The sequence below is a fragment of the Protopterus annectens genome, chromosome 13.part0 (genome assembly GCF_019279795.1).
Source record: "Protopterus annectens isolate FY-2018-M chromosome 13.part0, PAN1.0, whole genome shotgun sequence".
In the NCBI taxonomy this organism is placed as follows: Eukaryota; Metazoa; Chordata; order Ceratodontiformes; family Protopteridae; genus Protopterus; species Protopterus annectens.
Window position 1 is genome coordinate 499,960,735 of NC_056747.1, and position 27,888 is coordinate 499,988,622.

The window sequence follows — 27,888 nt, forward strand, 5'->3', positions numbered from 1 at the left end:
TTAAGTTGTTGTACTGAGGGATTCCCTGCCTCCCAGTTCAATGGGATAACCTCATACCCTCCAAGTAATGTAAGTGATTCTGAGATAAGAGGGAAATTCAGCTAAGTTGTGTTTTATCAGCATGCTTTTAAATGTCCATATTCTTCAGTGACAATCAGAACACCAAAGCAAAAATACCACTGTTACACAAAGTTGTGTATTACTACTCAGAGAAGAGGGATTTGGTGAAGTTCTCATTTCTTTTTAACATTTTCCCTTCTACTCTGAGTTAGTGAAACTTGAGAGTATATATATACATATATATATATATATTGGGAATGTTTGGGTTTGCCTCCAACTCAGGAGGGTGAAGGGGTGAAAGGGGAGTTTGTCCCCAGTAGAAAGTGTGTTTTTCGCAACTTTTCTGGGTCACTTGTTTAAGTTTGTTATGTTTTCACTTTTAGAGGTTGTGGTAACAATTTTCTGTTTATTGTTGTAGAAGATGATCCTCTGTAGTAAATCTATATGATTCAGCAAAGCATAGTTAACATGGGGTACTCATTTTTTTATTTGATATAATCAGTTACTGTGACTCCTAAACAAAAATGAATATCCACAAGAACCACAATCACAGCACTAAAAAGATTAGAAATGTGCACTGTAATTTATAGTGCCAACTTGTCCTGTGAATGTCCACCTAAAAATAGAAACTGAACAACCACGCTGCGGTCTTTAAGGCTGAAAAGCATATTTGGACTATGATGATGTGATGTACTGCCAGCTATGCCAGGAGAAGTAGGACAGTGGATGTGTAATGTATGCCAGCAGAGGTAGCTGGAATTTAGTAAAGAATTATATGTTATTTGAATATCAAACTGCTTGTACAGATGCTTGTGTTGAAAATGGATTTGCACAATTGCTTGTGTTAAAAATTTACCAACAGTGGGTGCTGGCTGACTGCATTAAATCTGAATTTTATATATATATATATATATATATATATATATATATATATATATATATATATTTATATGTGTGTGTGTGTGTGTGTGTGTTTGTTAACAGAGAACACTGGAATAGAAGAGGTTAAGCTTAGCTCCAGCTAATTTTAGAACAAAGTAAAAAATGTAATTACTGGGCCTAGGCCATAAAGATGTTATCTCATAGTTTTGAATGAAGCCAGAAATGCAAAACCTGTAAGAAGCATGGTTTGTTAGTCTCTGTAGGAGTACAAGTTTGTAATTTTTATGACTTCCAGAAGCTACACCAAATCTGAGTAATACTCTTGCATTTGTAATATTGACATGTAGGTGCTAAATCCTGGCAGTTTCTAGCAATGGGGGTTGCATGGGAACCAGACATCAGATGACCAGATGTATGTGATATCATTCTGTCAGAAATACTGTTTTAATATTAGGTGAGACAGAAGTCTTAGGGAAGTCTGTTTCTTGGAACCTGACATGGAAGGATCCCTCACCTACTTCATCTTGCCTTCCTCTATTAAGTAAGTAGGAACAGTAAATCTCTAGATCAGTTAGGAAAATATGGTGAGAATAGTTAAGTATTATTTTTCTGTAATTATGTGAATCTTTCCAGCTTTAATATTTCCTGTGACTGAAACTCGGGTGTTTACTGTAAATAGATATTTCATATTTTCATGTTCTTTTATTATTTATTATTAAATATATTTAAATTTTTCATTATGGCTGGTTCTACAGAGGATGCTTTAGATTTTAAGAGTACTTATATCTATTGGTGACACTGTGGCCACTCCTGTAGCCTGGCTGTTTGGTCAACATTATCATTTGTATTAATATTAACTTCACTCAGTATAACTGGGTACCCTTGTAAGAGGCTTAGGTAGCTGGTTTTGTAGTGTCTGTTGGCAGTGGTAACTACCTTAAAGTCTGGCAGAAGGTGGCACAGAGGGTAACTCTGTGCCAGATTTTCACAGATGTGTGTGTGGCTTTGTGTAGGTGTGTGTGTGTGTGTGTGTGTGTGTGTGTGTGTGTGTGTGTGTGTGTGTGTGTGTGTGTGTGTGTGTGTCTGCACTGTGGAACAGGGACATGAAGCACTGGTTTCACAGAGAAGATGCTGGAGGACTTGGTTTGGACACTCAGCTGAGGACTTAACCCTATAGCTGTGCTATGGTGCCCCTTACTGGGGCCTTGGAAGGAGACAGATATAAAGAAATACAGACACTAGGCTGACTGTGTTCCCCTGTGTGCTCTTAAGGGAAATTGTGCTTGATTAAGACAGGTCAGCATCTGGAAATACTGAGTGTATCCATTCATATTCCAAGTGAACGATCCTCTCCAGTGTCAGTGGTGAGGATTCAGGCTCCTTGATCAATGGCCCAGAGTGAGGCTGTCATATGGACAAATGTACACATGGAGATTAAATATGCATTTATATACATTGCCATTGGAAACAGGCCCTGTATTCTTTTCCACCTGTTTAAACAGTACTTTTAGGGGATAAAGATGCACACTTGCTGAAGGATGAATCTAGTCTACATACTATCAGTGTGACAGAAAAAATAAATACATCCCCAATTTCTCAACTAAGCTCACTTGCCCATTCCATTTAAAAAAAATGACAAAGGGCCAGATTCATGAGTCCCTGCACTAACTATGCACCATTCTAAGTGAACAGACAACATAGGCATAACACCCACCTTCTTCCAACCAATTTTAGTTTTCTTACGGCCTTAACTATCAATGAGGATTCATAAAGGTTACTACAAAGTGTAGACTTTGTGTACACTTAGTGTAATCTTTCTGAGTGAATAGACAGCACAAAAAATGTGGTAGGTATGTTCATGAATACAGATCATGTACACTTAGTGTAGGCACTCAGGAATCTAGCCCAAAGTCTCAGCTATGGCCACTTGGTTTTGAAAAAAAATCATAAGGAAACAACATCCTAAATTCAAAGTTATGTGTGTTCCATTTCCTAATGGTCACCATCCTTCCAGCATTAGCATCTTGTGTCATTGTGCCTTCTGAGAAACAACTGAAATGCCCTAATCCCAATTCATGTATGTACTTGAAGGTGTCAGTCAAGTTTCTTTTGTCTGTTGTTTTTACCAAGTAGTAGATGTTTAGGGCATGTAGCAGCCTTCGTCTTTGGGCTTAAAAGGCAATTCATGAATCCCTTTGATAAATGTCCTCTACCATTGTTCTTTGGGGGCATTCACAATATAATTCAGTGCTCAGACTGGGTTGTGGTTGTGTGAAGATCTATAATAATGTTTGAAAATCTTGTGTTCTTTCTAAGAAAAATGCATAAAAATCTCTATAAAAGCTGTGCCAAATTAAGATAAATGTGAAAAATGATACTTTTAACACTAAGGTATACCATGTTAAAACAAAATTTGTAAAATCATATATAAGTAGGCCTTTGCTGCTGTTTATTACAGTTAAGAATGAATTCAAACTCCGCTTAACTGTACAGATGTGTGCACTATTGCAAGGTAAATACATTTTGTTGAGACTGATGTCACATAGTAATTTCATTATTTGGACTCTGACTTGGTAAATCCTACCATTCTCCCAGGACACACAGCGTGAAAAGCATCTCCTAAATTTAAACTAAAACCACAGGAAATCCTGTTTAGACACATAAATAGAAGGACTATCTTAACTTCAGTAACAGTTAAAGAAATGCAGACCCTACAGGAGTTACTGCTGCATGACATACTGAAGACAGAATTCAACTATACTGTCTTTAAACACTGTAAGGACTGTGAATATTTTTCATTTGGAATTAATGAGCAATATGGGTTCAGTAAGTCTTTTCGCAAAAACAGTTTCTTGTTTAGATATCAGTCTTCGTTATGACCATTATCTGTCATTTTGTAAGTTTTATTTTCAATCTCTTGTGTAAGTATCTTACCATTTATGTATTTACTTGGAAAATAAATGCTTTATTTATTATTTTAAGTTAAAATTTTGCAATCTAAATGTGACACAGAATACAGACAATACAGAATATGTACAACACTGACTTTTTCCCCTTACCTAATCCTTATTCTAACCCTAGCCTGCATAAACTTGCATACTCACACAAACTGTTGTAACATAGTCTTGGACATCTGTACAATCACCACTTTTTCATTCAAACATTAATTTTCCTGCACACTCCTGTTTACCTACACTATATAAAACTAAATTCAACCATTTATGAGTCAGAAAAAACTTTGTACCATATGCGATTCTACTTTTTGACTTACATGCACATATCTATGTATGTATATATATATATATATATATATATATATATATATATATGTATATATACATATACACACACACATATATATATATATATATATATGTACACACACACACACACATATATATATATATATATATATATATATATATATATATATATATATATATATACATATCCATCCACAACCCCCCTTTTTCCCATTTTTGTACATGGTGTTGGGGTGTTACTTCACTAGTGACAATCATCTACAGGCAAGATTTACACTGCCAGGTGGCTAGCCCTGCCATGGTACTTCTACAATACACACTCACACCTATCCCCATTTCAAAGTGTCCAGTCCACTTACTGCATGTCTTTGGAATGTGAGAGAAAAAAAGATCACCCAGAGGAAACCTACACGAAGACAGGGAGGAGATGCAGATTCCACACAGAAGGCAACCCATCCACGAATCAAACTGGGGACTTCTTGCTGTGTGGTGACAACCCTAACCACTGTGTCACTGTGGTGCCCTATTATATAAACTTGTTGACTGGGGTAGATAACTGATCCAAAAGGACATATTCAGGTTCAGCCCAGTAAAGCACAAGAGAGTCTCATTCAAAGGTACAGTATATATAATATACTGCAGCAAAATAAATACAAAGGCATTGCACAAGAGTTAAACCATTTTATTTGTTTACATTGTCTGCTAAACAGTATATAAAATATAATTGTGGTAAAACTTTGAAACAGATATATCATTGGTGGCTGAAATTATATTATTGTTAGTTATATTATTATTAGTTATATTAGTATATTATTGCTAGTGAAACAATGACACTAGTCAGGTGGAGCTTGAACAGCTTCTTGGATTGTAGCAGGTTGGAAGAGTTTCTAATGGATAGGGGCATGTACTACCAAACTCTGAGGCCCAGAATAGATAATCTGTGCATGCTGTATTTTTGGTTAAAGGGATGGAGCTTAGTTAGGCTGGCACCTAAGGTTGTACATTCTTTCTCTCTCTCTTGCAGTAAATCTTACAAGAAGACAGACACAGGTGTTTTGGTTCAGCAGTTTTAATACAAGAGGATTGAAGAGCAACCAAGCCCTGTGTTGAATGGAGAGTCACTCACCTTTTTAATAACCAGGTTGTGGTGTTTGGATCTAGGTGCTAATAATATAAAGTGACATATTTTGTTGGTAGTAGTTTCTAGGGCAGTGAGATTTTTGTTTGAAGCTTAAGCAATTTGTGTGTGTGTGTGTGTGTGTGTGTGTGTGTGTGTGTGTGTGTGTGTGTGTGTGTGTGTGTGTGTGTGTGTGTCTGCACAAAATAATTCTAATTTCAACTATTAGACACTAGGCTCAGTTTGAGGTGGGAAACCTGCGATTTCTAACTCTGGTCTTTAGCTCTGCAGTGTGGAACTTAAGTGACCATGGCACATTGGCTTTTACACAAGGCAGAAGTGTATATTCACCACACATTCTTTATAGACCAACTACCCTTCACATTCCAGTTGGTTCCAGTGAAGGTAGTCAAACCCCATATTGCTAATTCTGTGTCACTTTAAATATTGATGTGAGAGATGCAGAAGTTATAATCCACAGCTCCTGTCCATATAATTTTAACTGTAGGCAGAAGGTAGAATTATACACTTGTTCTTCACACGATTTAAGAGAGATGGAGTCATAGTTTCTCTTTCTCTCTCTTTTTTGCTCTACTGCTAAATTAAAAAAATATATAAAAAGAATGTGCTTTACTAAAATTCTCAGAACTATAACTTCTTAATGAGCCAATTAGTTGATGACCATTGAATTGTACAGTGAAGTCTACGGCAAATACGTTTGAATGAATTTAACATAATTTCAACCTTAGAAATAACTACTGTTAGCCATTATACTACCATTGACATCACAGTCATGAAAAGGAAGGGGAACTGAATAAAGATCAACACCGTGAATTGGTAGTCAAACACACAGCAGCATGACTGAGGAACATGAGACAACAGATATTCAGATATACTACTGCAATGCAATGTGGAAGGAGGATACCCAGACAGTTCCAATAGCAGTAGGATCACTGGGTCTCATAAAGAAAAATTTACAGTTATATTTAGATATGCTACCGATATATGTAATTCCATACGAAGTACAGATGGAGTCAATTCTGGGCACATTGAAGGCGCTGCGAACAGCAATTTTGGCTAACATCAAGGTCAGAAACAATACTAATTTCACAAACTTTAATCATACTTTGACTTAGGAATGGGGTCCATTCTCATCAAGGTATTAGAAAGCCAAAAGACTTGGAGAAATTAAACCAGCAGATATGTTAAATGATCCCTAAAATGTATGTATGTATGCGTGCATAAGATCATTTTTTAATGATATTCTTAGATTCAAAGAGTTTGCAATGCAAAGGCCATCTGTGTTCTATAAGCAACCCTGTCAGAATCCCTCCTCAAAGGCTACCTTCTACCTACAAGAGGGTTAAACAAGCCAGGCCTGAGATGACCTTACAGGAATCAATCTTTTACAGAAAGTGGTTTTAAATATAATGGAAGATTATGTCAGAGATGGAGGAATCAATAAGTTATAAATCAGTTCCTCCAACATGCCTTATTTGTTTTTGAAAATTCAAGTTTTTGGACCTGTTTGTTTTGTGGAAGTATAGGAGATAAAAGATGGTTGGGTTCTAAACAACACAAAGCACCACACATAAATTACTATGCAGGACGTTCTATGAGGAAAAGTATAGAGGCAGACTTTCAAGACTGTCTTCACAGCATACAAACTTTAGTCAGGTGATCTTTTTATTTAGGAATTTCTGGGGTCTTTCTAGCAGTGTGATGTGCATGGACAAGTACATATTAAAAGGGACATTATATCCTACAATTGGTTTGACCAGGGCAGAGTACATAATGATAATAAAAACTTTTTCCCCTCAGTGAGATAAACTTAATTTATTTGGCCTACATAGAAGAAAGTCCTGACTATTGTAGCTATGTCGTGGTCAAAGGATAGAGGGCTTTATACAAAGGTGCTGAGATCTCTGATGAGTTTATCAGTCTAGAGAGGGCTGCTGTCCATGCTGTAAACTACCAACAAGATTTGTTCTCCAAAGTTGACCGTGCTTTACATCACTATATTTAATATAACCCAGTTTCTAGTACACCAGTGATTGGCATGGTTTAGCCCTTGCACTACTGACATGATATCAAATGCTAAACAAATATCAACAGCAAATTTGCAGTTTTAAGTAAATTTAGTTTGCCATTGACTGAGATAAAGTTTTGGAGATGTAAGTAGTAGATGCCAAACAGAAGAAGTTCCAGTAATGAACTCTGAGGAATGCCAATAATCACTTTTTTTGCTTTCTGAGGATTTACAAATTATGCTTGTTAGGTTGATGGATCTATACTTTCTAGGATCTGAGGCAGGGCTCCCTTTATGGTGGGCCTAACAATAGCCATTTCCATACCAAAGGAACACACTCTATGACCTTTACTTAAAGAACATGTGCATTTTTTTTGTTACCGTTTCTTTTTTTGCTGTAATTATGCTCTTATTATGTAAGTATCAACAAGCTTTGCAACAAAGGAAAAGAATTTTGAACAAAAGTAAGAATAATTTCCAGGATGTTAGAGTCCTTGTCACTGAAATAAACAAACAACTTAAGACTGTTTTGCCCTATGTCTTTCCATCATGATATACCTGAAATGGGCTCATCTCCAGCTATCACACAAGACCAAGTCCTAAAAGTGCTAGCAAAAGCTAAAAATACTACATTGATGGGTCCTGACACTATCCGTGGATGCATCTTAAATAGCATGAATCATGATCTAGCCATACCCATAAAAACACTGCTCAATTTAAGCCACCTGCATTTGTACCAAGCAAATGGATAATACCTACAGTCATTCCCCTGCATAAGGGAGGATCTTCCACAGACCCATTAGTCTGACCAGGTTCATATGTAAAAGCCATGGAAAGACTTACCATGGAATTAATCAAACAGGACATAGGAAACCTCCATACACTAGACCCATCTCAGTCTAGATTTGTTAAGGGCAGGTCATGCTTATTCAACCAGGTCATCAAAACAATGGATGAAGGCAAAACAGCACACACCACATACCTAGACCTGGACAAAGCTCTTTACAAAATTACACACTCAGGCATAGGAGAAAGGCTAAATAAACTGGGAATAAACTTGGATGGTGCAGTGGTGCAGCAGTTGCATTGTTGCCTCACAGCAAGAGATTCTCCTGTTTGATTCTTGGCTGGGGTGCCTTCTGTGCATGTCTTCCCTGTGTGCGTGTGGGTTTCCTCCAGGTGCTCCGGTTTCCTTCCACAATACAAAGACATGCATCTGGAGCATTTCACCCCAGGCCTCCATTGAAAATTGGCTTTTTTCTAAGTCAAACCTTCCCAGTAAATGAATGTTAAATAAATTCCTATGTCACCTGCTGGACTGCCAACTGGCTCGCAGACAGGATGCAGATAATCAATATAAGGGAAGTTACTTCCACTAAGATACCAATCACCAGTGGAGTCCCCAGGAATCTGTGCTGAGACCTCTCCTGTTTAGCATCCTTTTTTCTGAAGTAAACATCAATACCGGAAGGTTCTGGCTGACTAAGTTTGCAGATGACTGCAAGCTAGGAGCAGTCACTGAATCCCCAAATGACTACATCATCCTGCAAGAAGGCTTGTCTCAAATAAATAACTGGTGTCAAAATCATGGTCTGAAACTAAACGCCAAAACTGGATTTTTATATCCTTTGGGAGGTCATCTGCTCCATGGATTTACCACACTGACAATACACCATAAAGTTTGACCCAGCTGTTTGGGATTTTGGAACTTATTTGGACAGTGACCTAACTTTTGACCAACATGTGTCTACTGCTGTAAGAAAGACCTTTTATATTGTACAGCTTATAAACAAAGAGATTGTGTCTAGATTTAGGGATGTCATTGCACCGCTTTACTCTGCCCTCATTAGGCTAGTCATTGAATATAATATCCCCTTTGGCATGTGGCTGTCCAAACACATGCAGTAACTGGAATGCCCATACAGATACTTCACTAAAAGTATACAAGGCCTAAACAGCATGTCCTTTGTGGATTGACTCAGAGCCCTGTCACTATACTCGGTATCCTACAGAATGCTAAGAGGTGACCTGTGCCTGGCATACAAGGCATCCCTGACCCATTACTGATGGGTTCATACAAACTCAAACCATTTCATATTTCAGTTGGTGACCTTCCAAACAAATGCCTTGAAACAACAGCCAATAGCATTGTCTACCTTGCTCAATCCTTATAAGTAGGTCAGTCCAGGAATCCCATATTCCCTCTATCTAGAAAAAGACACACATTATCCCTCTGCACAAAGGAGGGAATTCAACAGACATTACTAACTTTAGACCTACAGCAACTTTACCTTCTGTCTCCAAAGTACTTGAAAAATGTTTTAAAAAACAAGTGCTAAACTACCTCCTGCAGGAAGAACTCTTATTCCCCATTCAACGGGGCTTCTGCCCTTCCCATATTACTAATGCTCCACTTTTACCCTATAGAGACACTGTCAGTAAAGCTAAAGATAATGGCAAACTAGTCTCCTCCTTATTTCTAGACTTGTCTAAAGCCTTCAACACAGTTTGTCACAGCAAATGTCTACTTCAAAAGTTCTCATTGGGTCTCTCTCAACCCAACCTTCTATGGTTTAAAAGCTACCTATGTAATAGGTATCAGTCATTAAATGGCAGTCCACCCTCTCTTCATATCTCCCACTCATCATCAGTGTAACCCTCTGAGTTAACATTCTCACCAACACCCTCCACACATCAGACCTCCTTGATACAGCATATAGATAATGCCACACTCATTTGCACATTTGACAATGTGGCACACCTTCAAAAAATTACTCAGGGAGATTTAACAGCAACTGAAACACGGCTTTGTAACAACACACAACTCATGCTCAACCCTAAAAAAACAAATGACTTCTTCCTCCCCAAATCAGTCTCCCATGAAAAAAACTAAATTCAAAGTCCGGTTTCTCTTGATAATACAACCAGTGAAGTCACTTCTCAAAGCAAACTATTATAGATGTTAGTGAATGATAATCTTAAATCTGACCTGCATATACAAAACTGCATAAGAAAAACTCATCAAAAACTAGGGATGCTTTATACAGCTACACTTACCACTAGTTATCTCCTCCCCACACTTCTTCATGGTGCTCCCATCCTTACTAACCTTCAGGGTCACAAAAATCAAAACAAACAGTGCTATAACAAAGTTACTAAATATGCAGCAAATACCCCTTTCAGAATCCAGCACTATACAGCACTAAAAAGTCTAAACTGGTTAGAACCACTTCATCAGCTAACTTATACACAGATTCTTACCTCCCATAAAATTATCCAAAATCCATCTGCTTGTCCAGCACAAAATAACATTCTACGTTCCTAGTTGGTCATTATTATCCAAAAAACCAGAAACTCCTGTCTGTCCACAAACCTATCACATCTGCTGGGCACTGTCTGCCTCATACCATGTTGCTAAGTCTAGAACTCCTTATCTTTATCCATCAGGTCAGTACCCTCCCTCCCATCCTTTAAAACAATTCTGAAAGATTTCTTGCTCAACACCAGGATAAACTAGATCCCTAAATATGAACAAATACCTATTTATACTGTGCATCTCCTTAATTTCCCTTCGTCATTCACTTCCTTACTTCCATCAATTTCTTTCCCCTTGATTTCTCTCTAAATGTACAAGAAGCCTGAACTTCTCTCACTTTTTATTGCAATTCCTGTTTGTATTATACTAAATTACCTTTAATTTCTCTATAAACTGGCTAAAATTACTCTGAGTATTAAATCAATATCATATAACTTGCATTTCTTCTAACCAATGTTTTCCTATTGTCTAATATGGTATTTCTTAAATAAGAAACACCTTTATTAAATTATCACTTGCTGCATATCCGTAAGTCAAACTCTCCATTGATGCAACCAGCATGCAAGGCCTCAACCTGGTCTGTGACATTAATAGAACTTGTCAATGGGATAGAGTTCTGTCCCAAAGATTCCCCCATCTATGGAACAGACTCCCTCTCCATGTCATGCATAGTACCTCTCTAGCCCTCTTTAAATGGAGCCTGGACGACTGGATGGGAAACAGAAAATACACCCCTGGGATCCCACCTGTGTCCCTGCTGGACAAGGGAAACAGGTGCTGACTTTGTGGGAACATGAGCAAAATTCTTGGTTAGGCTTATAAGGGCCTCCAGGCCAATAGCCTAGTATCATCCTATAAACCTATGACAAAGGTGAGAATACATTTGTATAAATGACATACTTTTACTTGCAAACATTATACATCACCTATAATCTATCTAGTTTTGTTTCAGTCAAACATAACTCATTCAAATCCTGCCTACTTTTAAACCTCCTTCCTTCTCAAAAACATTATTCTGCATATGTTGTCCCCACAATTCCCATTTTTCTTTTCTATGTATTCCCTTTTCTAAAGATCCCATTTACTGTTGTTTTATGCCTGTTACTATGTTCACTGTTTCTAGTACAGTTGGTTTAAACTTTCCATTTTCTAGTAATTGCTTTTCGGGGATCCACCATAATTAGACTCAGCAAGGCTGTACAATGTCTTGGCAATTCTAATTCTGTATAATTGTTCAAAAAATAATTTACTTAGGTATACTAATTTTCTCATCCAGTATTTTGCTAACTACCTGAGGAAAATGTCCTTGCAGTCTACCTGGAGTATAAAATTACCTATGTAAACAGTTCCAAGAAAATATTCTAAATATTCTAGACTTTGCTGCATATTTATGAGTCATACATATACCCTCCATTGTTTCTTTGGGAATTGCTTATCCAAGCTCTCTCCCCAATCCTTTCTAACCCCCTCTGATTGATTCTTATAGCTATCATTGAATATTTTATATGTTCTACTAACTATCCCTTTTTTACAAGCAGCTTCTGTTCTAGATTTTACTAAAGACTCTACCAGTGCTGATCTTTCACTTAGGAGTCTTTTCTCATTGCCTATACTCTGATATCAATCCTTGATAGGGAAGACAATCACTACCCTGCAGTCCAAATAAATGTGTTGCTTCTTCCCATTATATTACCTTTCCCTCTCTAATTATTTGCTCCTAATACATTTGTTTGCCAGCTTTCTTTGGTAAATTCCAGCCCCCTATTGTCTATATCCCTTACTGCAATCATCCCTATTGGCAGAATTTCCTTTTTCCATTTCTGTGTGGCTTTAGTTCTTAGAATACTTCCTGATACTTTATGAATATAATATCCTGTATGGTCATTGTTATTCTCCTTAAGGATCGACATCAAGAATCCCAGCCTCTCCTTGTTTCTTGAGCTTCATGCCGTTTCATCAGCATCCTTTTCTGCTTTGAATTTAGCTTTCTGCCTTGTGCTATGTATATGAACCTTAACTGTGTAGTTCGGAAATACCCCTTCAAATCAGGTAATCCTAAACCATCTTCTTCAACTGGAAGGATCAAGCTTATCCCTGTTGACTCCTGCCATCTTCCCCTCCCAGATAAAGTCATTCAATTCTTTATGAATTGTTATCCACAGCTTATCTTCTGGTTGATAAAAAATATGCTGGATCTGTGTGTAAAGTTAAAGGGAATAAAAACATTTTGACTGCTTTTTATCTTGCTATCCATACTTTTAAAACAGAGCTTTCAGTTTCTCAGGTTTTATGTTATCTTTTGTTTAGTCTCTTCCCACAAATCCTTAGCTAACATAACCAAACCCTTTTTAATCCATACTCCTAAATACTTCATATTATCATGTCCCCATAAATATGGGTAACACTGAACCAACTCATGTGTGGGTACATAGTATACAGGTATTGACTTTGTATTATCTTCATTAATTTTGTATCCAAAAAGACCTAAAACTGTCCCAAAATTTTCCACAACACTGAAATGCCATTTTCTGGTGTTATGAGGTATAAAATAATATCATATGCAAATAAAGCCACCTTTTCTTGACTACCATAAAATTATACCCTTGAATTTCTGGCTCTCTTATTTTCTTTGCCAGTGGTTCTAAATATAATGCAAATAACAAATGGAAAAGAGAACAACCCTGTCTCGTTCCTCTATTCAAACAGAACTTATCATAGAGGAACCCACCCACTTTAATGTTTGCCGATGATCCCTCATATATCAGACTCTAACTCAGGCAATGTTCAATAAAACAGAAAATTGGTTTCTACAATGCTGCCTCCTCTTGACTGCGGTGGTGGTGCTGTGGTAGTGTTGCTGCCTCACAGTATGACATTGTCCTGTTTGATTCTCAGTTAGAGCGTCTTCTCTGTGGAGACATGCATGAATGGGCATACCTTCATTGAAGGTTGCGCATCAGAGCTGGCAACTCGGCACGTAAAAATCTACTGCCAATCATTAGCGGACCGGAGTTCTGCTGTGGCGACCCCTAACTGGGAACAGCCGAAAGACACAACAACGCTGCCTCCTCTTGAAACCCCCCCCCCAAAAAAAAAACTCCTCCTCTTTACTCCTACCCATAAATCACTCCCAATGAACTTTTCAGTCTTATCCAATAATGGTACACTCATATCTCCCGATCCAACAACTAAACTTCTAGGGGTAACCTTTGACAACAACCTGAACTTTGAAACCCATATCAACAATACCATAAAAACTGTGAACAGGAAACTAGGCTCCCTGTATAGTATAAAGCCCTTTCTCTTCCCACTAGCCAGAACAACTATTGCCTATCCCCACCTTATCTCCACACTTCTTTATGCTTCTTCCATATATATATATATATATATATATATATATATATATATATATATACTAATTTATCAAAAAATAACCTTAACAAGCTAGCCAATGCTTACAATAGCATTGCCAGATTTGCTACCGCTTCCTCCTTTAGGACCCATCACTGCCATAATCTGAAACAATTAGGCTGGTTAGAGCTTCTGAATCAGATTCACTTTAAACAACTCACCATTGTGCACAAAACCCTTTTCCAACCTACCAATGCCCCAATACTTGCTAGTCTCATTACCCAATATAAGAACCTTTCAACTTTATGCTCATAGGTTCATAGGTTGGTACTAGGCTATCAGCCCTAGGGCCTATGCAAGCCTAGCCATAACAATTCCCTGGATTTTCTTCCCACAATATTTACTTCTCCAGGCCCCTGTCTAGCAGGGCGGCTGACATGATCCCCAGGGTGAATTGCCTATCTCCCATCTAATCATCAAGGTTCCTTTTGAAGAGGGCCAAAGAGGCGCTCTGCTTGATATGTATGGGCAGTCAATTCCAGAGTATGGGGAGTCTCTGGGTCAGGAACCTATCCCTCCAGCATGTTTTGTTCATTGTGATGACAAGGTTTAGATCCCTGGAGCGTGTGGCTCTGAGGGATTGGGATTTCTTTAAGTCGAGCATGTCCAACAGCTCAGGGTTTGACATGGCCTTGTATGTTAAGCAGAGATCGCCTCAAGTAGACGATATGCCACAGAGTATAGCTGCAGTTTTTTTAGATGGTCAGTATATGGCATCTGCTTTAGGCCTGTGATTCTTTTAGTGAGGTATTTCCGTGGCCTTTCAAGCTGTTGCAGATGTCTTGTGAGGTACATACCAAACGGGGCATTATACTCTATAATGGGTCTAATGAGGGATGAGTACAGTGGGACAATGACCTCCTTTTTTCTGGATGAAAAGCCCTTAGTGATGAGGTGTGCCACATTTCCTGACTGTTGTGGCAATGTGGTTATCGAAAGTGAGTCCACTGTCCACCTGTGCCCCTAAGTGTCTCATCACACTTTCGATGTTTAGTGTCCTGCCATCTATGTGGTAATTCATGATTACATGTTTTTTTCCAAAGGGGATAACTATACATTTCTTGGCATTAAGCTTGAGCCCATGGCTCTGGCACCAGACATCTGTTTCTGTAAGGCCCTTTTGTAGAATATCCACATCATTTGGGGATTCAATAATGGCTCCCAGTTTGCAGTCATCTGCAAACTTTGTTAGCCAGAGTCCCTTAGTGTTGGCCTGTACTTCAGAGAAGTAGATGCCAAACAAGAGTGATCCCAGGACTGAACCCTGAGGTACTCCACTTGTCACTTGTCTGGAGCTGGATTTGGAGTCGGCTACTTTTACTGTCTGGGTTCTGTCAGTAAGCCAGTTAGCAACCCATCGAGTGACGTAGGCATTTATGCCCAGCTTAGTAAGTTTATCTATGATTCCAGAGTGGGGGATGGTGTCAAAGGCCTTGGCAAGGTCCAGATAGGCTGTGTGGACTGCCTTACCCTTGTCCACAGCTCTGAAGACTGATTCGAAGAAGTCAATCAGATTCAGGAGACAAGATCGGCCCTTCACAAACCCAAACTGGGTGGGGTCTAGTGTTTGAAGGTTGCCAATGTCTTTGTTTATAAGTTCCATGATAATGCGTTCCATGCCCTTGCAAATCAGGCTTGTCAGACTGATGGGATGGTAGTACCCGGGATCCCAGGTGGATCCTCCCTTGTGGAGCGGGATAACTGTAGCTGTGCACCACTCAGTGAGCACGAAGCCTGAGGTGAGGCTATGATTAAACATGACACTTAGGTGAGGTGCCAGTTCATTTTGTAGTTCATGTAGTACACAGCCTGGGATGTCATCTGGTCCCATGGATGCTGTATTCTTAGCTTTGGAGAGTGCGGTTTCTACCTGTGTGGCCGTGATTATCAGAATTTGGCAATCTTTTGGTATTGAGATGGGCCCTTTAGGGGGTGAGAGTGGGGTGAAGTTGGCACTAAATTGATCTGCCAGGATACTGGCAATATCCTTGGGATCAGTATATTTAATGCCATTCTGTTGTAACTCAGAACAGGTCTGAGCATTGCCATTTAGATTCTTGACATAACTAGAGAATGCCTTGTGGTTGTCTTTGGAATCTTTGGCAATTTTATTTTCGTAACTAGCTTTTGAGGATTTTAAGAGGGATCTCAGCTTCTTACTGAGGCTGGTGAGGGAGTTTTTTGTATCCTTGGATTTTCCTCTTTTTTGCAACAGTTTCTTCCTTCTGTTGTATAGTTTGTTTATAGCAGGGGACCACCAGATTGGCTTCCTTTTTTTGGAGAAGAGCATCTTGGTTCTATTTCGGATGGCACGATTCATGCACGCGTGGATGTGCTCGTACAGTGTCTTAGTGTAGGATTCTGCAGTCGAACCTCCAGATTCCGTCTGCGTGGGTGTTGTGAAGTTTGTCACTTCTGACTTCAGTAACTTGAAGTTGGCTTTAGAGAAGTTTTTTAAGGAGGTTTCCTTACTGGGGGGTGGGGGTGGGATGCGGATGTCAAAGGTGATTTGCTTTTGGTCAGACCTGACCAATGAGGGGGTGAACACTGGTGTGGAGCATCTATCTCCCATGTTGGTAATGACCAGGTCTAGGATATTGGACTTGTATCAACATGTAAATCTAATAACATGGCAGGAGATGCTCTGTTCTCAAATGCAGTTGGAAAGTATTGGAACCAACTCTCCCATGAACTTACATTACTGTCTTCATTTACACTTTTTAAACACAATCTGAAACTCTATCTTAAAATGCATTGGTTATGTCCCTGTACAAATCCAGACTAATCTCATACTATATCCCAAATACCCTCTCTTAAGACCTAATTCCTGCTCTATCTGTGTCTTTTTAGATCAAGGCTTATCCTTGGCAAAAACATGTCTTATCCTAATAGAGATAATTTAAAATACCTAGTTAAATTCTTCTGCATATAATTCTAAAGCATCCTAACTAAGGCAGGCAACAATTATTGTTTAAACTGTGAGAATTGCTGAACTGTTGAAACTTGAAGTATGCATTTGTTTAACAATTACTTTCTAGTTACTAATGAAGTCTTGTACATAAAGTCTAAAATATCTTATCTAATGCTTGTAACATGTCTTTTGTATAAACTGTGAAGATTCCTGAACTGTTTAAAATTTGTAGTATTTAACTGTATAACAACTAGATCCTGTATGTTAGTAGTCTAGTAATCTCTTGGAGCTTATCTCCCCGGCACTCTACTGAAAATGGACATAAATCCAGTTAGTCTATCCCGGTCAACAAATGTAAAATAAATAAATAAAATAAAAATAAATAAATATCCTTCTAATCAACCCTATAATTTTTTCAGGAAATGCAATTTCTTCCATTGCCCTACTCAAAATATCCCAGCTTACTCTGTCAAATGCTTCTTCTGCATCAAGACCCACCAACAATATTACTATTTCCCTTACATTCTGCTTCCATCTGAATCATCATTGTTCTATTAATGTTATCAAATATTTGCTCGCCCTTCACAAAACCACATTGATCCATATCTATCAATTTCAGCATCATCTTTGCCATTCTTTACCATTACAGATATAAGCACTTTATAATCATGGTTTAGAATTGAAATGGGTCTATATTAAACCAGATCTGATTGGGTCTTTCCCATCTTTAAGTATTACAACCACCACCACTTTCTTCCAGGATCTCGGTGCTTCTTTGCCTTTTAAAATGCTATTAAACAAAACCTGCTAGATCTTTATGAGTTTTGTCCCTCCAAGCTGCCAAACTTCCACAGGAATACTATCTATTCTAGAGGATTTTCCTGTAGATAGGTTAAACATCACCCTTTTTATCGCATCTCCTCCAAACATGTTAGTAATTGAGCCTCATCTACTGCTAACCTTGGCATATTTAATTGCTCCATAAACATTTCCGCTTATACCTTTTCTTGATTTTCACATTTCACTGCTTTATACAGATTTTAATAAAATTTCTAAACATACCATAAGGAAATAAATAAGAAAATATTTTCTTTGTAACCAGACCTCCCCTTGCTCTTTCCCATTTCTGTGCTCTTTGCCTAACAGGTGAACTTCATCCACTCTCTAGGGCCTTTCCTTTTTCACGTCTGGAGATATCTATACAATGAATTTTTTCCACAAACCTTTAACATATCAAACTAAGAAACATTATGTATTTCTATACCCTTAACTATTCCCATTCTACTGAACAATTCTTCTAAGCATATGCTTGCTTCAAATATTCTGACCCTCTGCCTGACCCTCGCTCTTTACCTTAATCCAACCTGCCAAAAAAAGAAAAAAAAGTAATCTACCACACTGTTTTTATTTTTGTTCTATCTAGTACATTTTATTATTGTATCTACCTCTTTGTACTTATTTAGTACTTATTACTTATTTAATATATGCTTTATTAATTGCTATTCTCTTGTTCATGTATAATGTAACTTTCCTCTATCCTTTGGAGCTTTTCTCCCCGAGCCTCCGATGAAAATAGGTTCCTGGCCCAGTTGGACTTTCCTGGTAAGCAAATGTAAAATAAATAAATAAATAAATAAAATATTTCTAATACCTCTACAGAATTTCTGATTATCTGCTTTGTTATACATTCCCTAAAATTGGCAACGACCCTTTCTACTTTCTATTGCCTTCATCATTGTGGTAACATTTTTTGTGCTCTGGAGTTATTATCAAAAAACTGTTACTTAACAGCAGTCTTTCTAAACTCATGCATATTATCAAGGTAATCCGTTATTTTCTGTTTAGCATTCTGCAATTGCCCATCTTCTAGTTCTGTGAGATTCCCCCTATTCTGTAATACTTTAACCTTTGTGAGTCACTCTATATAATTCTTGTTACTTCTTAACCATATTTCTCTTTGATGTTACCCTGTTTTTAAACTTGACTTAGGTTTTATCCCAATCCCTAACTGTATCTACAAAATAAATTTCTGTCTTCTCTAAGATCTCCCAAATAATTTCCATTACCAATTCTTAAAATTCCCCTCTTTTTAACAGACAGATGGGAAAGTGCCAGTGTCTCATTTTTATTTCATTACCCTGCAGTTTGATTTTAGTTATTATTAGTGCATGATTTGAAGTAGTTATTGGACGTGTATCAAAACTTTCAATTAAATGCACATGTTCCTGTGAAATATAACTTATGTCTAGCCTAGCCCCATTTTTGTAACTTGGGGAATAATATGTAAATTCACTCCAAACTCCTACTACTGAATTAACATCTTCCATGCCAAATATTTTCATATATTTCTTCAAATAATTTACCATCTTTTGTTATATTTCCCTTCTGGGCCCCCAGATGCAGCCTCACTGCTGCAAATTAAATTCCAGTCCCCGCTTATAAGTAATATTCCCTGATGAAAACTGATTATTTTTCTCAGAGTTTTCATAAGCTGCATTATAGCAGTTTTAGGTTAAATATAAATATATGCTAGTGTAATCCTTCTCCCTTGCCAGTAGTATCTTAGTACTACAAAATCTACCATTAATATTTCACCTCTTCTGTTACTATTGGAGCTCCTCTTGCAATTAATATGTCTGCCCCTTTTCCTTTGCCCCAGATATTCTGCTGATAAACCATCCTGAAATCCTTTCTTTATCAAATTCCTATGCATTTCTTTCCAACTGTGCTAATGTCCAACTGTCCAACTAATTCTAATGCTTGTTCATTATAGGTATTGTACTTCTTTTAAATAATTGTATAACATATATGTCTGATTCCTCTTTGAATGTAATAACTATAACTCTATACTTGAATGTTATGTTTAACTACCTCTTTATTGTGGAGCTTTTCTCCCCGGGCCTCTACTGAAAATGGACATGTATCCAGCTAGACTAGCCCGGTCAACAAATGTAAAATAAATAAAAATAAATAAATAACTGTGCCTCCTTTGGCATAGAGATTTGCACTCTGCATTTTTTTCACATAGTTCACTTAAATTTTTTTGTATATATATTTCTGAGGGCATTCACATTTAAAGATAATATAGAAAGTGTTGTCATTATGTTTGAAAGTTATTATTCCCACCTGTTAGATGTAATTGCTTTTTTTAATGTATAGCTTCAACTTTTGTGTTACATGTATACATTAATGTTTAGCAGGTTAATCTTTTATACAATTGTTTCTTGTCATATCCATTTGAACCTATGTAACATCTTACAAAAACCTTCTTTTAGTTAAAACCCTCCAAAAAACCACACACACACACACACACACACACACACACACACACACACACACACACACAGAATACCCATAAAACCTAAAATATAAACACACAGAACTATGTAAATATTCAAAAAATAAAGTTAAACCCTCCTAATAGGAACAATTGTCCCAGACTGACAGCCACAATCAGACACTTGGATTAACCTATAAGGAGGGTTTATCCATGCTAAGACACATGGTACTTCCACGTGTTGTTTGTTTTATTTTATCTTTATTCCTCTCCCAGATTAGAAAAACACTTGAATGCTTTCAAAAAACATTACCTCCTAGCCATTGAAAGAAAGAAGTATTCTGTTTTATTGTATCTTATCAGTTGTCCCCATAGAAATGTGAGAAACAGATGCATGTCTAATTTGATTTTATTATTTACAGTGTATATAATTTTTGTATAATGTTTAAAGACTGCAAAATTATTGTTCTTAAAATGTTTTGTAATACTTTGGAGCTTTTATCTCCAGGCGTCCACTGAAAATGGGCTCCTACCTAGTCAGACTTCCCTGGTAATCAAATGTCAATAAATAAATAAAATACATTTTCTGCAACATCAAGTCAAATGGCATCAGAAATGCACAGTCTATGGACTAAACTTCTTCAGCAAGATCAACAGAATAATTTGGAGGGACAGGTCTAATTTACAGAAGATACCACTGCAAAGGAAAGGACTCCCCATTCACATAAAACAAATGTATTCCCTGTCCATTTTCAATTACAACTTAGGTATATGGATGAGAAATGGAAAATTTAGCCCAAGACTGCCCCCTGTGCTACTAATGGATAGATGCAGCTTCTAAATGCTTTATCCCATGCATGAGTCCCCTCAAAATGTCTTTGGTATGATCCCAGTTATTTTCTTTAGGAGTAATATATAATTATTGACCATGGGATGGGTAAGGCCAGTCTATAACCAAATGGGATAGGTTATTTTGAGCACAAAAATAGAAATTGGCTATGGTCAAAATGGCCAGCAAGGGCAGCTAGCCCAGTACTTCTCTATGAGCCTACAAACTGAGCTTTCTGATTGTAAAATTAATAGATTTTAATTCAGTTACTTCAGTGGAACTATGCTTACTAAGTATAGTAAACTTGTATTGGTATTTACTGTAGGCTGAGGAGCTGTCCAGTTATTTTCCAGTTCCATGTCATGTAACCTAGAGTTCTAATGATGCACCTTTTAGGGTATACAGTTTGACAGTCTTCAGTAGTTGGATATTTTCTGTAGTCTACAGCAGATTTCAACATACAAAGGCAGCACAATAAATCATACAGTAAATTATCAAGTAAATGCAGTTATATTCAAGAACATGCAAATTAGAAAAGAATAAGACTCCTTGTAAAGTGCATAATAATTGGCATGCAGTATAGTAACATGGATGTAACAATAATAGTTGTCTACTATGGGATAATAAAAAGCATTATACACATTACAAGAATTCTTATTATGTTCTGCTGATCCCACTGAAAATACAAGAATTCTTATTCTGTTTTGCTGTTCCCACTGATACAATTGGTTCACCAAGATATGGTTTCAGAAGAAAAAAAAAAACATCTTCCACAGGAAATCAGAAGAAAAAGTCCCTCAAAAAACGTTGCCTGAGGAAAAAGAAGATAATTTGTTCCCTCACAATGAAGTCTCTGTTTATTAAACTGGAAGTCTTCAGAAAGTGGAAAATCCCTTTTTCTTTTACAAGTAAATCTAGAATGAGAAGAATTAAGTGCTTGAGCTAAGCCGTGTAAATCTTCTCTGTCTAAAGTAAAAGAGATAGGAGAGGATAAATGAAGCAAACAGCAAAAGCAGCACCTGCAGATCATAATCCAAGTAAAATCCAAAAACCAAAGTGATCAGGACAACCAAACAGATTTGAGTGAAGCTTTTATTGCAAAACCATTTAAAATATTAATGCTTTCATCTAACCTATTGTAGACATCTTCAGAAAGAAATAAAAAGACCTAAAAAAGCTTAACATCATGAGAACACTCTAAAATAGCCCCTTTTCATATTCAACAGGAAATATGTAAGAAACAGGAAGTATATAACAATGTATAAAAAAGACAACCAAAATTCTTAAAGCAAGCTGTGCAATTTAAAAGTAACCAGTGCTGTTTAAAATCATCATTATCATCTGCTCCTTTTCCCCATTTTTCTACATGGGGTCGGGGTATTGTGTTAACTGTCGCCAACTCTCTCGATTCAGTGCCACACTCCTGCCATCTTCAACACTCATGCCTAAATGTCGCAGATCTTCTTTCAAACAATCCATCTACCTCTTTGCTGGATATCCTCGCTTCCTCTTACCTTCTTCCTGTCTGTCCTAAATCTTCATCACCAGATTGTCTTCTGCTTTTCTACACATGTGCCCAAACCACTGTAATATATTCTCTTTGATCTTTTCTGCAATTGGAGCTACTTTGGCTTCTGCTCTTATGACCTCATTTCTTCATCTGTCCACAGTGTGCATCTTACCACTTTTCTCAGGCACTTCATTTCCATCACGTCTAGCTTCTTCATCTGCTCTGCCTTTACTGCCCAGGTTTCTGTACCATACAGTAGTACTGGTGCACCACTGTCTTGTACACCTTACTTTTCAGCTTCTTTGGCATTCTTCTGTCATAGACTACACCTGATATTCTACGCCAGTTGGCTGCATCCCCTCTGATTCTAGTTTTGAACTCTTCATTCAGACTACCCTTTTCCTCAACTACCCCCCCCGATACTTGAAGCTGTTTACCTGTTCCACTATCTTCCCCTCTATCTCTATTCTCAGCTTCTTCTGATTTCCCCAATTTTCTGCCATTACCACTGTCTTATCTGTGCTTAGTTTCATCCCATGTGCCTTCAGATTTGCATTCCATTCTCCTATCCTTTGCTGAAGTTATAGCTCAGAGTCTGCCTGTACTGCCACATCGTCTGCATACAGCAGCATTGTTGATCCGTCCCCTCCAACCTGTTTGCTAATGTAGTCCATCACCAGTGTGAACATCAGTGAGCTCAGAGCTGAACCCTGATGTATACCCACTCCCACTGGGAACCCCTATGTGAGGCCGAACACTGTTCATACTTGAGTCATTGGGTCCTTACACATAGCCTGCACTAATTCTACCAGTGTTTCTGGGACTTCAAACCACCGCAGAACTGCCCAGATCAGCTTTCTTGGGACCTTGTCATATGCTTTTTCCAAGTCTAGGAATGCTCAGTTGGACACTCTCCTCATCTCTAGCTTCTTCTCAAGTATCTGTCTCACTGCAAACATTGGGTCAATTGTGCTGCATCCTGGTCTGAATCCAAACTGCTCATCTCCTGTATTACATTCTACTACTCTGAGTATCAATCTATCAATCACTCTCTCCAGAACTTTCATGCAATGCGATAGGAGTTTGATGCCTCTGTACTGCCCACAGTAGTGGATGTCCCCTTTGTTCTTGTACACTGGCATGAGTATGCTTATTCTCCAGTCATCTGGAATACACCTTTCTCTCCACACTGCTATCAGTGCCCTCAGGAGCCACTTTTCCCCTATCTCACCCAGCATCTTTATCATATCTGCTGTGACCTCATCTGAGCCTGCTGCTTTTCCTGACTTCATCTTCCTTAGTGCTGTTCTTACTTCTTCTATGGTAAACTCCTCCTCTTCTCTCATTGTAGGCTGTTTCTGGGGCAGTACAGCTTCTGTGGGGTTTTCTTCCTTCAGAAGCTGCTGGAAATACTCCTTATATCTGCCTTTGATGTCCTCTGGACTGGTGAGCAGGTTGTTGCTGGCTACTGGAAATACTTCTTATATCTGCCTTTGATGTCCTCTGGACTGGTGAGCAGGTTGTTGCTGGCTGCTGGAAATACTTCTTATATCTGCCTTTGATGTCCTCTGGACTGGTGAACAGGTTGTTGCTGGCTACTGGAAATACTTCTTATATCTGCCTTTGATGTCCTCTGGACTGGTGAACAGGTTGTTGCTGGCTGCTGGAAATGCTTCTTATATCTGCCTTTGATGTCCTCTGGACTGGTGAACAGGTTGTTGCTGGCTGCTGGAAATACTTCTTTTATCTGCCTTTGATGTCCTCTGGACTGGTGAACAGGTTGTTGCTGGTTGCTGGAAATACTTCTTATATCTGCCTTTGATGTCCTCTGGAATGGTGAGCAGGTTGTTGCTGGCTACTGGAAATACTTCTTATATCTGCCTTTGATGTCCTCTGGACTGGTGAGCAGGTTGTTGCTGGCTGCTGGAAATACTCATTATATCTTCCTTTGATGTCCTCTGGACTGGTGAACAGGTTGTTGCTGGCTGCTGGAAATACTTCTTATATCTGCCTTTGATGTCCTCTGGACTGGTGAGCAGGTTGTTGCTGGCTGCTGGAAATACTTCTTATATCTGCCTTTGCTGTCCTCTGGACTGGTGAGCAGATTGTTGCTGGCATCCCTTATGAAGGGTGTCTGACTATTTTCTTTATCTTTCTGTCTTTGTCTTGCAACCTGATATGTTTTTTTGTGCCCCTCACTGAGGCACTTTCCAGAAGTTGGTACAGTGCCTCCAATGCCATATTATTTGCTATTGCAACTTATTTCTTAGCTTCTTTCTGAGTTCCTATTATATAATTGAAGTTACAATCCTTCGAATGCATCTTGATTGAACTTGAAAGCAAGAAACAGCAAAATTGCGAAATGGTATATAAGAGATTTCTTTCCCTGGGAAAGAAATTGCTTGGCTGCCTCCATTACTTTGCCATTTTACTCACTGTAGTGGGATCTCGGAGTTGGTATATTTAAGTAGGGTGGGTGTGGGGGAGCACTGCCCCCCACATCAGTGGTGTGGGGGCTGAAGCCCCCCCCCACTTTATGTAATGTTTTGAAGTTTTTATTTTTATTTTTTTGTAGAACAGCAATTTTTTTCCTTCGGGAAAAAAAATCACTGTTTCAAGTGTCCGGGATTGTAAGGTTTTGCTGATATGGGGTCGATAAATCAGCATTCACTTTTTTAAGCATTCACTGATTTAATATAGACCCTTCTTTTTTAGCCAACCAGTAGTCCTTCCAAGCCTGGTCAGTCTTTTCTATCTCCTACTTCTTCCTGCACTCCTTCTTTCTTTTGATGACTTCCTGGACTTCTGCATTCCACCACCAGCTTTACTTATGTACCTTATTTCCATACCTGGCTTGGCCACATATCTTTTCTGTAGTCCTAACACTTGCTGTTTTTAGGTGGTACCATTCTTCTTCAACTCCACCTTCCTGGGGTGCTAGAGCCATGAGTAATTTATTGAACTGTTGTACTTTCTCTCCAGTCAACTTCCAGGTCTTCAGCCTGGTCTCTGTTGATCTTAGAGCCTTCTCTGACCACTTCTTGCAGCTAATTGTGGCAACTAGTGGTTTATGCTGTGGGCCAACTGTTTCACTGGGGATGACTTTGCAATCATGGATTCTACCTCAGTGCCTTTTCCTTACTAAGAGAGTCCACCTGAGTTGCATGTTGATTACTCTTGTATGTGATCTTCTGACTGTCTCTTTTTCTTAACCATGTGTTGGCTGCTATCAAGCCATTTGCCAAACAGAAGCCTAGAATGGCTTCTCCTTCTCTATTTCTGTTGCCTCACCCATGTGGACCTAGGCAGTCCTTATATCTTGTTCTGTCTGTCCCGATATGTGCATTCAAGTCACCCATTATCAACACCAATTCATGTTGATCTGCTTTATCTAGTAGGTCCTGCAGCTGCTATCTGAATGCACTCTTTTCCTCACTATCATAACCCTGCTGTGGGGCATGGGCTGAGATTATGAATACTGCCCCATCATTACACTGGAGTCTGACTCTTTCTTGTATTCTCTGACTGCCATGAGTCTGTCATTAATTCTGATGATATCCCTTACTGCCTTCTGAAGCCTCTCTCTCACCACAATTCCTACACCATTTCTATCCTACCCTCCACCTGAATAGTAGACTCTGGATCCCAAGCCAAGTGGCTTTGCTCCACTTCCCTTCTGTCTCATCTCTTGGATACATAGGATATCCAGCCTCCTCTGTATCATCATGACATCCACTTCCAAGCTGCATCCTGTCAGTGAATCTACATTAAACGTAGCAATTCTCAGTTCATGTTTGACAGGTTGGCCACTTTTATGTCCAGCTTTCACTCAACAGAGCTATCCCAGGTAACCCAGGCTGGGCAAGTAGACACTGACCAGCCAGTAGCTTACTGACCCAGGGCTGCTGGGCTTTATGGCGGGCACACACTGGCCAATAGGGGCACCTATACCTCTCCCACCGTTAGCAAGGGTCCCTGACGTGGGTCAAAGTAGGTCAGGTCCTAAACCCACTTATCACTGGTAACTACCCATGCCCATTTTTGGTGACATTAGTCAACATGACCTGAATCACCTAGAGCCTTATTTTACACTGTCCAGTGGCTAGCCCTGCCATGGTGCGCAGTCTGTGAACAGTGTTTTCCTATCTTGAGGATACTGTGCACCACAGAAGATGCTCAAAGCGGTTGGTCTGTATAACTCTTCCCCCTAGAGGGCACCATGTAGAGTCTGTGCTGCTGCCCACAGCCCCATTCATTGGTGAGTTTGAGATGGAAACACTCTTTGAGATGGAAACACTAAGAGTCTCAAAACAATAGTGAAACTTTGTAACACTGAAAACCACTGTCAATATGCCTAGCGAGAAAATATTAAAATCCACTCTGAAAGTAAGAATAGCGTTCCATCACTAAATATTCTAAGTAAATATGGTGTATGTTCCAAGGTCACCGCATGCATACTGATGTGTCACCATTGTTTCTGTCAACCTTTTGTTGTTGATATTAATGAAGTCAACATTTGGGTATTAATACTGGAATAAATATATAATTTTACTACCCTAAGTACCTTATTCCTGACCCTAATATCACACAAAATGCATCTAGTAACATCTAACAACTTAATTTCTTTATTTTTAAACAAAATAATTATACTTGAACAAATCTCTTTCCCAAAATCCCATGTCATGTATCCACACACAAATCCCCTTTGTTCTTTTTATTTTTATTTAATAACCCAAACATTATCTAAACAAATAATGTCAGCTGTTTGTTTCAAACACTAGTTTGTTACTAATAATTTTGTTACCTCATACTTGATGCTATATATATTTAGGAAAATAACCACTAATGTATTGTTTCCCCCTTTTAGCAATTTCTTTTGTTTTAGCTTTATATATTTTTTTCTTATCCCAGTCCCAATACATGTTGCATCATCTTTTTATACCTCCTCACCAGCATCCACTTTCATCCTGACTCAATACAGCATACACATTCAAAACCTCAACATTAAATTCAGTTTCAGCATTTTCAGTTAGATTTTCTGCAGTAGTTTCATGAAATATAGTTTTGTCCTGAGAGAAAGTAGTCAAGATAGAGTCCAGTGTAATGTTCATGTCTTCCCCTTTCCCAATATCACTCAAACATTTACAGTCAAACTAGAAACGTCTATCTTTGTCACATTTCTTACATGTGATCATACAGTCTTTTATTGGATGGCCCAGCTCTCCCCACTGAGCATACTTTTTAGGACACACTTGAATTAAATGTGTATCTGCTTAGACTTAT

General features: G+C 38.4%; 1 protein-coding gene across 1 annotated transcript in view; it reads right to left on the minus strand.

Moving 5' to 3' along the window:
• The window catches only part of LOC122787923 (dynein beta chain, flagellar outer arm-like), a 5,188,001-nt gene that overhangs the window by 893,283 nt on the left and 4,266,830 nt on the right, over window positions 1–27,888 (minus strand). The window lies entirely within an intron of this gene.